Source organism: Lycium ferocissimum, chromosome 1 (genome assembly GCF_029784015.1).
Source record: "Lycium ferocissimum isolate CSIRO_LF1 chromosome 1, AGI_CSIRO_Lferr_CH_V1, whole genome shotgun sequence".
Taxonomy (NCBI): Eukaryota; Viridiplantae; Streptophyta; class Magnoliopsida; order Solanales; family Solanaceae; genus Lycium; species Lycium ferocissimum.
This window is the reverse complement of record NC_081342.1, coordinates 17875724-17888735: the sequence shown is the minus strand read 5'-3', so window position 1 is coordinate 17888735 and position 13012 is coordinate 17875724.

Sequence of the window (13012 nt, the reverse complement as noted above, 5' to 3'; positions counted from 1 at the left end):
GTAATCCTCTCCTACTTCCACTCGGGAATGGGCATCCTCTGAAGCACACCACCGGGTCGCCGGTGCTCATACTTTACCTGGTCGACAATTACCGCGCCCAGCCACGAAATTCACTATATCTCTCTTCATCCGTACCGCAAGAGTGTTGTCTTCGTATGAGTAATCTTAGTCTCCCAGTATGAATAGAATAGCGAAAACTATGAGCCTCAGACAAGATCAATAGAATTAAATCACCAACACGAGGAATGCACACACGTCCCTTAATCCTCAAAGGGCCCTCAGAATCAATCACAGCCTCCTTGGCCTCACCTCTTAAAACTCTATCCCCCCGAATGCTTGCTCAACTGAGACCTCAACTGTGACGATGAGTCCTAATCCAATCCAATAAAGACGATCTCGCCTCTACACAAGACAAATCCTGTCTGGGGCTGAAATATCAAGGTGAACGAAACTATTGGCCAAAGTCTGAACCTCCATGGCCAACGAACGCTCGGAAACAATCAATCGAGCTAAACTTCCCATACTCACCGCCATTCGACTCAAGGCATCGACCACCACATTAGCTTTTCCGGGATGATAAAGAATAGATATTTCATAGTCCTTCAGGAGCTCCATCCATCGGCGCTGCCCGGAATTAAGATCTCTCTGGGTAAACACATGTACGAAGATCGGTGAAAACCTCACAATGGACACTGTACAAATAATGCCTCCAAATCTTCAAAGCGAAGACCACGGCCAACAACTCCAAATCATGGGTAGGGTAATTCTTCTCACGAATCTTCAACTGACGGGAAGCATAAGCTATCACTCTACCCTCCTGTATCAACACAGCACCCAAACCCACACGGGAGGAATCACAATAGACCGCGAAGTCCTTACCCTCCATGGGTAATGTTAAGATTAGGGCTGTAGTCAAAAGAAGCTTGAGGTTTTGAAAGCTCTGCTGACAATCATCTGACCACTGGAAGGGAACCTTGTTTTGAGTCAATCTGGTCAAAGATGAAACAATAGCAGTAAAATCCTTCACAAAGCGACGGTAATAGCTGGCCAAACCCACAAAACTACGAATCTCGATAATAGTAATGGGCCTCGCCCAACCCTTCACAGCCTCAATCTTCTATGGGTCAACCATAATCCCATCCTTAGACACAACATGGCCCAAGAATGCTACAGACTCCAACCAAAATTCACACTTAGAAAACTTAGTAAACAGGTTATGCTTCTTCAACAACCCTAGAACAGAACGAAGATGGCTCTCATGCTCCTCTCTACTCCTGGAATAGTCCAAGATATCATCAATGAATACAATCATGAAAAAATCAAGGAATGGCCTAAAGATACCATTCATCAAGGTCATAAATGCAGCCGGGGCATTGGTAAACCCAAAAGACATCACCAGAAACTCATAGTGTCCATATCTCGTCCGAAAGGTTGTCTTCGAAATATCCTCCACCCTAATCTTCAACTGGTGGTAGCCTGAACGTAAATCAATTTTCGAAAACACCAAAGCACCCTGAAGCTGGTCAAACAGATCATCAATACGAGGCAAAAGGCACTTGTTCTGAATCGTAACTTTATTCAGTTGGCGATAATCAATACACATCCTCATGGTCCCATCTTTCTTCTTCACAAATAACACAGGAGCACCCCAAGGGGAGACGCTCGGTCTAATGAACCCCTTGCTCAATTATTACACCCCCAAGTTTCGGTGCATTGAGATTTATTAGGAGTTAGCTATTTAACTACAGACACCCGAGTTATTGTCGAGAAGATACAACATCATAAAAGCCTCATTTTACGATTATAAGAGTGTAACAATAGTATACATATGATATTTGGAGACCATATGGTGTAAAATAGTTCGTGTGTCACTTGCCGAAAAGCTCTCGTTGCTGTAAGCCAAGTAGGGCCCACACGCCGGAGTTTCACGAAGGACATGTGAATAGACATATGGGTAGTATATGGAAAGTTGAGCAAGTCTTAAGAAGGACCCTTAAGCCAAATATGGGCATAGGCCCTCCAAAAGGACGATTTAAGGAAACGTTTCGGATGATCTGACTTGGAGGGGCCAAAATGACATTTTAAGTTTGGAATTTGGAAAAATACAAATAATTAAAGTTGTAGATAATTGAAATAGCTTTCCAACCATAGGTCGTGGCCCCTCACACGATATCGGGATCAAGAGTTATGACCTTTTTACTGAACGAAGGTGCAGGCAGAAAAAATAAACAGCCGCGAACGCAGCATGAAAAGCGGGGCGCGAACGCGCTGAAGGAAAAGTGAGTCGGTCCAGGCAGAACCTGGACCGTTCTATAAAAGGGGGAGGACCCCTATTTTTCAGCCAAACTCACCCAAAACACTCCCAAATATTCCAGAAAATTCCCCAACCTTCCACTATCAACTTTAGCCCGAAAACCGTATAATTCCCAAATTCCAGTACTTCCGTATAGTTGTGACTTCAAAACTGCGTATTGAGGCTTTCTGGCTTAAGTTTAAGGTGGAGGAGTAAATATATAGCATTATTATCAAGGGAAAGGTATGAATCTCTTTCTATTTGTGTTAATATTTGTTTATTTACGGAGAAGGAGCTGTAAAATTGTTATAAAATAGTTCTGTGATGGAATTATGGGACAAACACCATATGGGGTGTTTATGAAGTATTTTGAAGTTGGAAATATTATGGTTAATGTTGGTATTGTTGTGATTGCTGTTGGTAGTTGAATTGAGAATTCGGCTAGGCATATAAACGGGGAGAGATCCCCGATTTTCGGCAGAATATAGAATAGTTTGATTTGAAACTTAGTACAAGTGTGCGATGAAAAGGCTAACGTTAGTGTAAATCCTCTTAAATGTAGACCTACGAGCTCGGACGCATAAGCATAGCCAATAGGAGGTTGAACAGGTATGTTAAGGCTCGTCCCTTTCTTTCAAAGGCATGATTCCTATGTTACGATTTCATAAATGCTTCCATACTCGCTCGTTTTCAAAAGTTAGAAGTCTATGATTCCAAGGCATGATTCCTTTTCCCGATAACTCATAAATACTTTCCAAAATGTCCGTAATTTTCCAAAACGAAGGTTTATGACTCCGTAAGCTTTCATGACAACAACGATGGATATGTTTTACAATGACAACGACGATGTCAAAAGTGAGAATATTTTCCTACAATGAACATGATGATGATGATTCCATGTTTAAAGGTTCCAAGTCTATGATCTCAATGACGATATGAGAATGTTGAGCTATTTCTGATTTTCTCAATTTTATTCATGAATGATGACTATTTCTCTGCATTCTAAAGTATATGAATTGATGCCTTATGATCCTGTTTTATGTTTCCTCGTGAAGTTATTTTTATTGACGATACCTCACCTTATAATAATCGTTTAACGATGCGAGACAAAGCGGCCATGATTATTCCATAATACGAATGTGAGGTTACCGACCTTACGTCACTCCGATAGATACATGACTTTCTTTGAGCTCTCATGCATGCTACTTATATGATATATGATATATGTATGTATACGGGGAATATGGGAAAGGGCGAGAGAGTTATATACGCGTAACCACCTGATCAGTTGGTATAATATGACATGATACCGTCCCGGACGCGGGATGCCCGGACGCGGGACATATGTGGGTGAGCCGATGTGTTTCGGCGCTATGACATGATGATATGTTCTATTTTATACGTACATAAAAGAAATGTTTTCAAAAGAAAGACAAGCATGCACGGCATCCGCCCAAAAGGGCATTCATATGTACAGGTTACTCTTTTAATATATTATACGGATCGGGCTGCACGTTCCGCAGCACTAAACAGGCATGATTCCGCCTAAAAGGCACTCAGATGTACAGGTTACTCTTTGTCTCATGAGATGCCCTATGATTTCGTCTTATTACTATTCATGCTTTGCATCCTTTTATATGTGGTTACTCACGGTTTTACATACTCGGTACATTGCTTACCGCGTCACTTTTGTGACGCCGTGTTCGTGCCGCGCGGGTACACCCGATGAGTTGAAGATATTGAGAAGATGTTCCGGCGGGATTGGCGAGCTCCATTTTCTCCCGATGTGTCGCCGAGCCGAGCATTATGATATGGTTCCCATGTCTATGTTAGAGACTTTGCGAGACAGTTGTCGTGTGTGTAGTATGTCGCCTTTGTAAGCCCATAGGGCCGATGTTGTCACACCCTTAATCCGATGTGGTGATGAGCACAAACCCTTACTAGGGCCGAGCGAACCTTTTCGACTTTCGTAATACACATAGCCATACCGTCCACAAAACATAACATACGCACCGGGTGAAAATTTTTCGGAAAACATACATGCCTTTCATCTTTTCAAATCAAACAAAATCCGTAGTCACAACAAATCTGTGACATAATGCATAATAATATATCGGCCTACATAGCCGATTACAAAACTGGCATATCACGCACGCGACAACCGTCCGCAAAGTCTCTACCAACATCTCGTATACCACACAAACGCACTCAGACTCGGCAGCACTCCGGAGGAAATGGAGCTCGCCAATCCCGCTGGAACATCCCCTGCTAACATCATCTACTCCTCTGTGGGTACCTGCGCGGCATGAAACGCAGCCCCCGAAGAAAGGGGGTCGCATTTTTTTAACATGTCCGAGTATGCAAAGCCGAAAATACAGAAAGCAAAATCATAACCGAAGTAAGTAGTACCGAAAAATAGTGCAATACGCAGAACCCACAAGACTTACTTTTAAAACTTAATTCATGCATATCCATATCATATCTGAATCATGTTATCATATATCACATACCACATATACACACACACCGCGGTCAAGTATCCAGCGGTCAATATCACACATACCGCGGTCAAGTATCCAGCGGTTAATATCACACATACCGCGGTCAAGTATCCAGCGGTTAATATCACACATACCGCGGTCAAGTATCCAGCGGTTAATATCACACATACCGCGGTCAAGTATCCAGCGGTCAACATCACACATACACATACACATACCGTGGCCAGGAACCTAGAGGTAATATCACATATACGCATACCGCGGCCAGGAACCCAGCGGTAATATCACATATACACGTACCGCGGCCAGGAACCCAGTCAAATACATATACAACAGAACCCACGTAACAACGTAGAACGAATCGTGAGTAACCAAATACGATTTAAAATACTTTCAAAGACTTAATAGGTTAATCAAACGAACCATCATTTGTAAGCCAAAACAGTAGTCAAATCAGATTTCATTCCGAATATCACTCGGGAATATATCAAACCGAACTTCCGAAACCATATTCATGTATCAAAGTCATAAGCACAAAAATCCTTATTTCAAACTCAACAGATAGATAAGTAATCATACTTGGGGGTCGGGAGATAGTCAGATTGGATTCTTTCGAAAATAGGTCATTAGAACCAACATAGAAGGTCGCGGGACCCACGGACGAGCGTCAACCCAATCCGGGCCCGCCTATGAATATTTAAGTCATTACTCGTCATAAATTCATTTGCAAAAATGTTAAAGCAGTCCGAGCTCTCTCTTGAAAGTTACGGACTTTTAGTTACCAATTTTTCAAAAACACATCGTAGATCATTCTCGGAAAAATTTAGTGTCATTAATAGTAATGAGCGCTCAACAACATTATAGGACGTTTCAAATGGACCTTAGAGTCATAGGCAAACATTTCCCTCTCATATCGTACGGAAATGAATCAAACAAAACAAATAAGGGAAGTCTCGGGACTTGCGGGCCCACCTCGGGTCGAGTCGAGGTGGCGGACATAAATTACAAACATTAGGCTCCCTAAAGCCATCCATAAAAGTTTCGGAGCGATCCAGATACGTTTGCAAATTACAAAAGGTTTAAGCATTCTTTTGATCAAATATAAGGATTATAGTTCAACTACGAATGAATAGTATGCAAAATCAAACTCGGATTTCCAAGAGCGAAAATTAACCCCGAGGTTCCGATCTTAGCCTAGTAGAACTAGGACATGCCAAAAGAAGGAAAGGTAGGCTTTACATACCTTGCACACACCTTATGCTCGCTTAAACTCAAATCCCGTTTGCTTCAGAATCTACAATTGGTCAAAGTTACCAAACATAAGTCACATGCCTTTAAAAGTTTACTCTTAGCCCTTATTTATCTACAAAAATTTGGGCAGCATCTCCCCTATAAATCCAATATCCCCGAGAATTAAACTCGGCCAAAATAGTAACAACCAACCCAACAACAACATCAACCACATCAATAATCGAATTAAAACGCATTCTAACATTACTAATTCTTTTCCATACGATTCGACAATATTCCATGCATGTTCAATTCAACTTCATATATTCAAACTAACATCAACGACCGCATATTCAAATACCAATCCAAAACCATTCAAACACGATTCAAGGACATTTCCAATAATCCGCAAAAATATTCAAACAATCCAAATAATATGCCATAGAACCCGAAACCTTCCCAACTCAACATGAACAACCATAACATATTTCTTTCTTCCAAATTCATAAACTTCACCAACAATCCGCACGTTAACAATATCATTATCATAAATTCAAGAAAACACATTAGGACCAAATTGGCTCCTAAAACAGCCCACACAATTATAGCTTCAACTTGGATCATTAAAACTTCCTTTACATCATTGCATTCATGACGACAACAACCAAAACACACTAAATAAAACTTGTTCTTCACTCTCTTTCCACACTACACATGCACGGCCAAACTCATGCTCACGGTTCCACATCAACATATAATGGTTCATGATTTTTATCCGCTTCTACATATCACAACAACACACAAATATGTTAAACACCATTATTTTTTTCACTTCTACACTAACCATACATACACGGCCAAGCACACACAACACCATATTTTTATAAACTTCATTCATTTCCATATATCACCACACATACCAATCACCAACAACACATGAAGGAAGATAGAATCCTTACCTTTCCCACTTGTTCTTCATTCGGCTAGGACTTGTCCTTGCAAACATGATTGGTTACTTGCTCTAACACTTACTCCATGTTATTTAGGACCTTCCAATGAATTGAAAACCTCGAAGAAAATAATTTTTGATGGAAGAATTTTTGGTCTTCTTTTTCCCTCTCCATGGCCGAAACCGTACCCCTTTTTTTTTTCTCCAATTTTCTTGAATGTTCTAAGTGATGGAGATGATGAAAATGATCCCCTTAGTCATCCTTTTATTAACATGTAGTAGCCAACCATGTGGATATGGCCCACACTTCATGTGGCCTTTTAATTCATGAATTCTGAATTTCCAAAATTTCACTTCTAGCCCAAAATTTTCATGAATTGCTTAACTTTCCATAATTCATCTTTTGGTCCCAAATTTTTCCTTATTCTAAATTACCCTTAACGTTCCATACCAATAAAAAGATGAATATGCATCTTATGTATTTTTAACAAAATCAGAAAAAAATTGCAACCTTATCCTTAACTTGTCGCAACCGACTTGGAATATTCCAACGTACAAAGTACGGGTTATAACATCCTTTCCCCCTTTAGAACATTCGTCCTCGAATGTTCAACTAATCGTATAGGGTCTTAAGAATCTCGATTTAAACTTTTCCTTTTTTTGTAATTCTCTTTACTCGACTTGTAACATTCTAGGCACATTTTCTCATGTCATCTCTTAATCTTTAACTCAAACCCTTCCATACTCATTCCATAGCTTGTTTTTCCGTTTCGCACTTACCTTTATATTCTAACTACATAAATCACATCATAGCTTTGGCCACTTTCCCACTGAACTTTTCTTATTTTCACAACAATCTTCATTATACTCACATTGTCCCGTTCGCATTCGATCTCATAGTGTAACACTTCTTAACCCTTTTACCTTTTCTGATCAACTTTATCCTTAATATCTCACAAGCTGTCTTGCCACTACATTCATATACATCACAATCCTTTTCCTCCGTACTCTTGTCTTAGTCATACTATTACTGTCGGCACGATCTTTCAAGTCGTATTACAAACCTATATCTCATTCTCTTTTTATCTCTAGAAAAATTTCGACAGAGTTTCTCTCGCATTTCTTACTATCTCAAAACCTCGTGCACGAAATACCAACAATGCCTCACGGGGGCCAATAATATACATATATACATATCATATCATCTCGCGGCACACACGGGGCTCCCAATATCATCAACGAGATATACAAATGATAAACATATCTCGTATGCCCAACTCAAACGGCACCTGTTACACTTTCTTATTTACTTTCCCCCTTTAGTCTTCAACTTGTATTTCGATCGTAAGTCCCATATCTTTGCCAACATACATCTTTCATACCTTTACTTACCTACGTACTTTGTGACTTCCAACATCATCAATCACTTCCTTCTAGCAACGTTGTCATTCTCCACTTGCAATCACAAATCAGGGTAAGGAGTCCCATCTCCTATGACTTGGCTCTATGGCACGATCTCAGAGATGAAAGAAGAGTAACCATCCTAAATGCCCCTTAGCCTCCTGTTTATAAATGTGGCGCGCTTCACACCATAAACAGGACTCTCCTTGACACGACTTTGCAGACAACCCCTAGGACGAACTGCTCTGATACCACTTTGTCACACCCTTAATCCGATAGGGTGTGATGGGCACCCGACCCTTACCCAGGGCCGAGCGAACCCGTAGACTTTCGTAATACACATAGCCATACTGGGCCCACAAAACATAACATACGCACCGGGTGAAAATTTTTCGGAAAACATACATGCCTTTCATCTTTTCAAATCAAACAAAATCCGTAGTCACAACAAATCTGTGACATAATGCATAATAATATATCGGCCTACATAGCCGATTACAAAACTGGCATATCACGCACACGACAACTCGTGCTGCAAAGTCTCTACCAACATCTCAGATACCACACAAACGCACTCAGACTCGGCAGCACTCCGGAGGAAATGGAGCTCGCCAATCCCGCTGGAACATCCCCTGCTAACATCATCTACTCCTCTGTGGGTACCTGCGCGGCATGAAACGCAGCCCCCGAAGAAAGGGGGTCAGTACGGAACATGTACTGAGTATGCAAAGCCGAAAATACAGAAAGCGAAATCATAACCGAAGTAAGTAGTACGGAAAAATAGTGCAATACGCAGAACCCACAAGACTTACTTTTAAAACTTAATTCATGCATATCCATATCATATCCGAATCATGTTATCATATATCACATACCACATATACACACACACCGCGGTCAAGTATCCAGCGGTCAATATCACACATACCGCGGTCAAGTATCCAGCGGTTAATATCACACATACCGCGGTCAAGTATCCAGCGATTAATATCACACATACCGCGGTCAAGTATCCAAATGGCCAATATCACACATACCGCGGTCAACATCACACACATACACACACATACACATGCACATACCGCGGCCAGAACCCGGCGGTAATATCACATATACGCATACCGCGGCCAGAATATCACAGCGGTAATATCACATATAATGTCACATATACATATACCGCGGCCAGGAACCCAACCCGGCGCAAATGTATCAACAAACGCACGAACAGAATCGTGAGTAACCAAATATAGTTTAAAATATTTTCAAAGACTTAATAGGTTAACCAAACGAACCATCATTTGTAAGCCAAAACAGTAGTCAAATCAGATTTCCTTCCGAATATCACTCGGGAATATATCAAACCGAACTTCCGAAACCATATTCATGTATCAAAGTCATAAGCACAAAAATCCTTATTTCAAACTCAACGATAAATAAGTAATCATACTCGGGGGTCGGAGATAGTCAGATTGGATTCTTTCGAAAATAGGTCATTAGAACCAACATAGAAGGTCGCGGGACCCATGGACGAGCGTCAACCCAATCCGGGCCCGCCTATGAAAATTTAAGTCATTATTCGTCATAAAGTCATTTGCGAAAATGTTAAAGCAATCCGAGCTCTCTCTTGAAAGTTACGGACTTTTAGTTACCAATTTTTCAAAAACACATCGTAGATCATTCTCGGAAAAAAATTTAGTGTCATTCATAGTAATGAGCGCTCAACAACATTATAGGACGTTTCAAACGGACCTTAGGGTCATAGGCAAACATTTCCTTCTCATATCGTACGGAAATGAATCAAACAAACCAAATAAGGGAAGTCTCGGGACTTGCGGGCCCACCTCGGGTCGGGTCGAGGCGGCGGACATAAATTACAAACATTAGGCTCCCTAAAGCCATCCATAAATGTTTCGGAGCTATCCGTATACGTTTGCAACAAGCATACAAAGGTTTAAGCATTCTTTTGATCAAATATAAGGATTATAGTTCGGTTAAGGCCGAATGAATAGTATGCAGAATCAAACTCGGATTTCCAAGAGCAGAATTAACTCTGAGGTTCCGATCTTAGCCTAGTAGAACTAGGACATGCCAAAAGAAGGAAAGGTAGGCTTTACATACCTTGCACACACCTTATGCTCGCTTAAACTCAAATCCCGTTTGCTTCAGAATCTACAATTGGTCAAGGTTACCAAACATAAGTCACATGCCTTTAAAAGTTTACTCTTAGCCCTTATTTATCTACAAAAATTTGGGCAGCATCTCCCCTATAAATCCAACATCCCCGAGAATTAAACTCGGCCAAAATAGCAACAACCAACAACATCAACCACATCAATAATCGAATTAAAACGCATTCTAACATTACTAATTCTTTTCCATACGATTCGACAATATTCCATGCATGTTCAATTCAACTTCATATATTCAAACTAACATCAACGACCGCATATTCAAATACCAATCCAAAACCATTCAAACACGATTCAAGGACATTTCCAATAATCCGCAAAAATATTCAAACAATCCAAATAATATGCCATAGAACCCGAAACCTTCCCAACTCAACATGAACAACCATAACATATTTCTTTCTTCCAAATTCATAAACTTCACCAACAATCCGCACGTTAACAATATCATTATCATAAATTCAAGAAAACACATTAGGACCAAATTGGCTCCTAAAACAGCCCACACAATTATAGCTTCAACTTGGATCATTAAAACTTCCTTTACATCATTGCATTCATGACGACAACAACCAAAACACACTAAATAAAACTTGTTCTTCACTCTCTTTCCACACTACACATGCACGGCCAAACTCATGCTCACGGTTCCACATCAACATATAATGGTTCATGATTTTTATCCTCTTCTACATATCACAACAACACACAAATATGTTAAACACCATTATTTTTTTCACTTCTACACTAACCATACATACACGGCCAAGCACACACAACACCATATTTTTATAAACTTCATTCATTTCCATATATCACCACACATACCAATCACCAACAACACATGAAGGAAGATAGAATCCTTACCTTTCCCACTTGTTCTTCATTCGGCTAGGACTTGTCCTTGCAAACATGATTGGTTACTTGCTCTAACACTTACTCCATGTTGTTTAGGACCTTCCAATGAATTGAAAACCTAGAAGAAAATAATTTTTGATGGAAGAATTTTTGGTCTTCTTTTTCCCTCTCCATGGCCGAAAATTTCCTTTTTTTTTTTTCTCCAATTTTCTTGAATGTTCTAAGTGATGGAGATAATGAAAATGATCCCCTTAGTCATCCTTTTATTAACATGTAGTAGCCAACCATGTGGCTATGGCCCACACTTCATGTGGCCTTTTAATTCATGAATTCTTAATTTCCAAAATTTCACTTCTAGCCCAAAATTTTCATGAATTGCTTAACTTTCCATAATTCATCTTTTGGTCCCCAATTTTCCTTATTCCAAATTACCCTTAACGTTCCGTACCAATAAAAAGATGACTATGCATCTTATGTATTTTTAACAGAATCGGAAAAAAAATTGCAACCTTATCCTTAACTTGTCGCAACCGACTTGGAATATTCCAACGTACAAAGTACGGGTTATAACAGATGTATTGTGATGCATTATTCTACGGGCCTTATACGATCACAGGTCTTACTTGATTTGAAAAGGATGAAAAGCAGGTTGTTTCTGAAAAGCTTTCATTATGAACTCATGTTATGCTATGAGGGCCCAATATGATTATAAGTACCACGAGAGATAGGGGGTTCGCTCGGCCCTAGGTAAGGGTCGGGTGCCCATCACGCCCTAACGGAAATTAGGATGTGACATCGATAAATCCTGTAACTACTCCTTAAGCTCCCTCAACTTAGCAGGTGCCATCCAATATGGCAGAATAAAAATGGGGCGAGTGCCCGGATCCAAGTCGATACATAAATTAATGTCACGATCGGGTGGCATAACCGGCAGGTCCGACAAGAATACCTCTGCGAACTCGCTCACGATAGGAACAAACTCAAGAGGTGGAGATGCAATAGTCGTATCACGAACATAAGCCAAATAGGCTAGACACCCCTTATTGACTAACTTCTTCGCCTGAAGAAAGAAAATGATCTTCTTCGAAGCGGGACTAGGAGTACCCCTCCACTCAAGTCTAGGAATGCCCGGCATGGCTAAGGTAACTGTCTTGACATGACAGTCTAAGATCGCGTGATAAGGAGAAAGCCAGGACATCCCCAATATAATATCAAAGTCCACCATATCGAGAATCATCAAATCTACCCAAGTGCCATACCCTATAAAAGGAACTAAACAAGACCGGTAAACTCGATCAATAATCACAGAATCTCCGATCGGAGTAGACACATGAACAGGTATATTTATGCTATCACAAAGCAAATCCCAACCAATGATATGAAATGCAAATACATACGAATAGGTGGATCCAGGATCAAATAACACAGAAGCTGCTCTATGACGGACGTAAATTGTCACACCCCGACCTTACTAGGGTGTGATGGGCACCCGACCCCATATCTGGAGCCGAGCGAACCCACTGACTCTTATTATATATATAGACTCCTTAGACTTTTACATTAATAAGAATGGGAACGTAGTAACACCTTC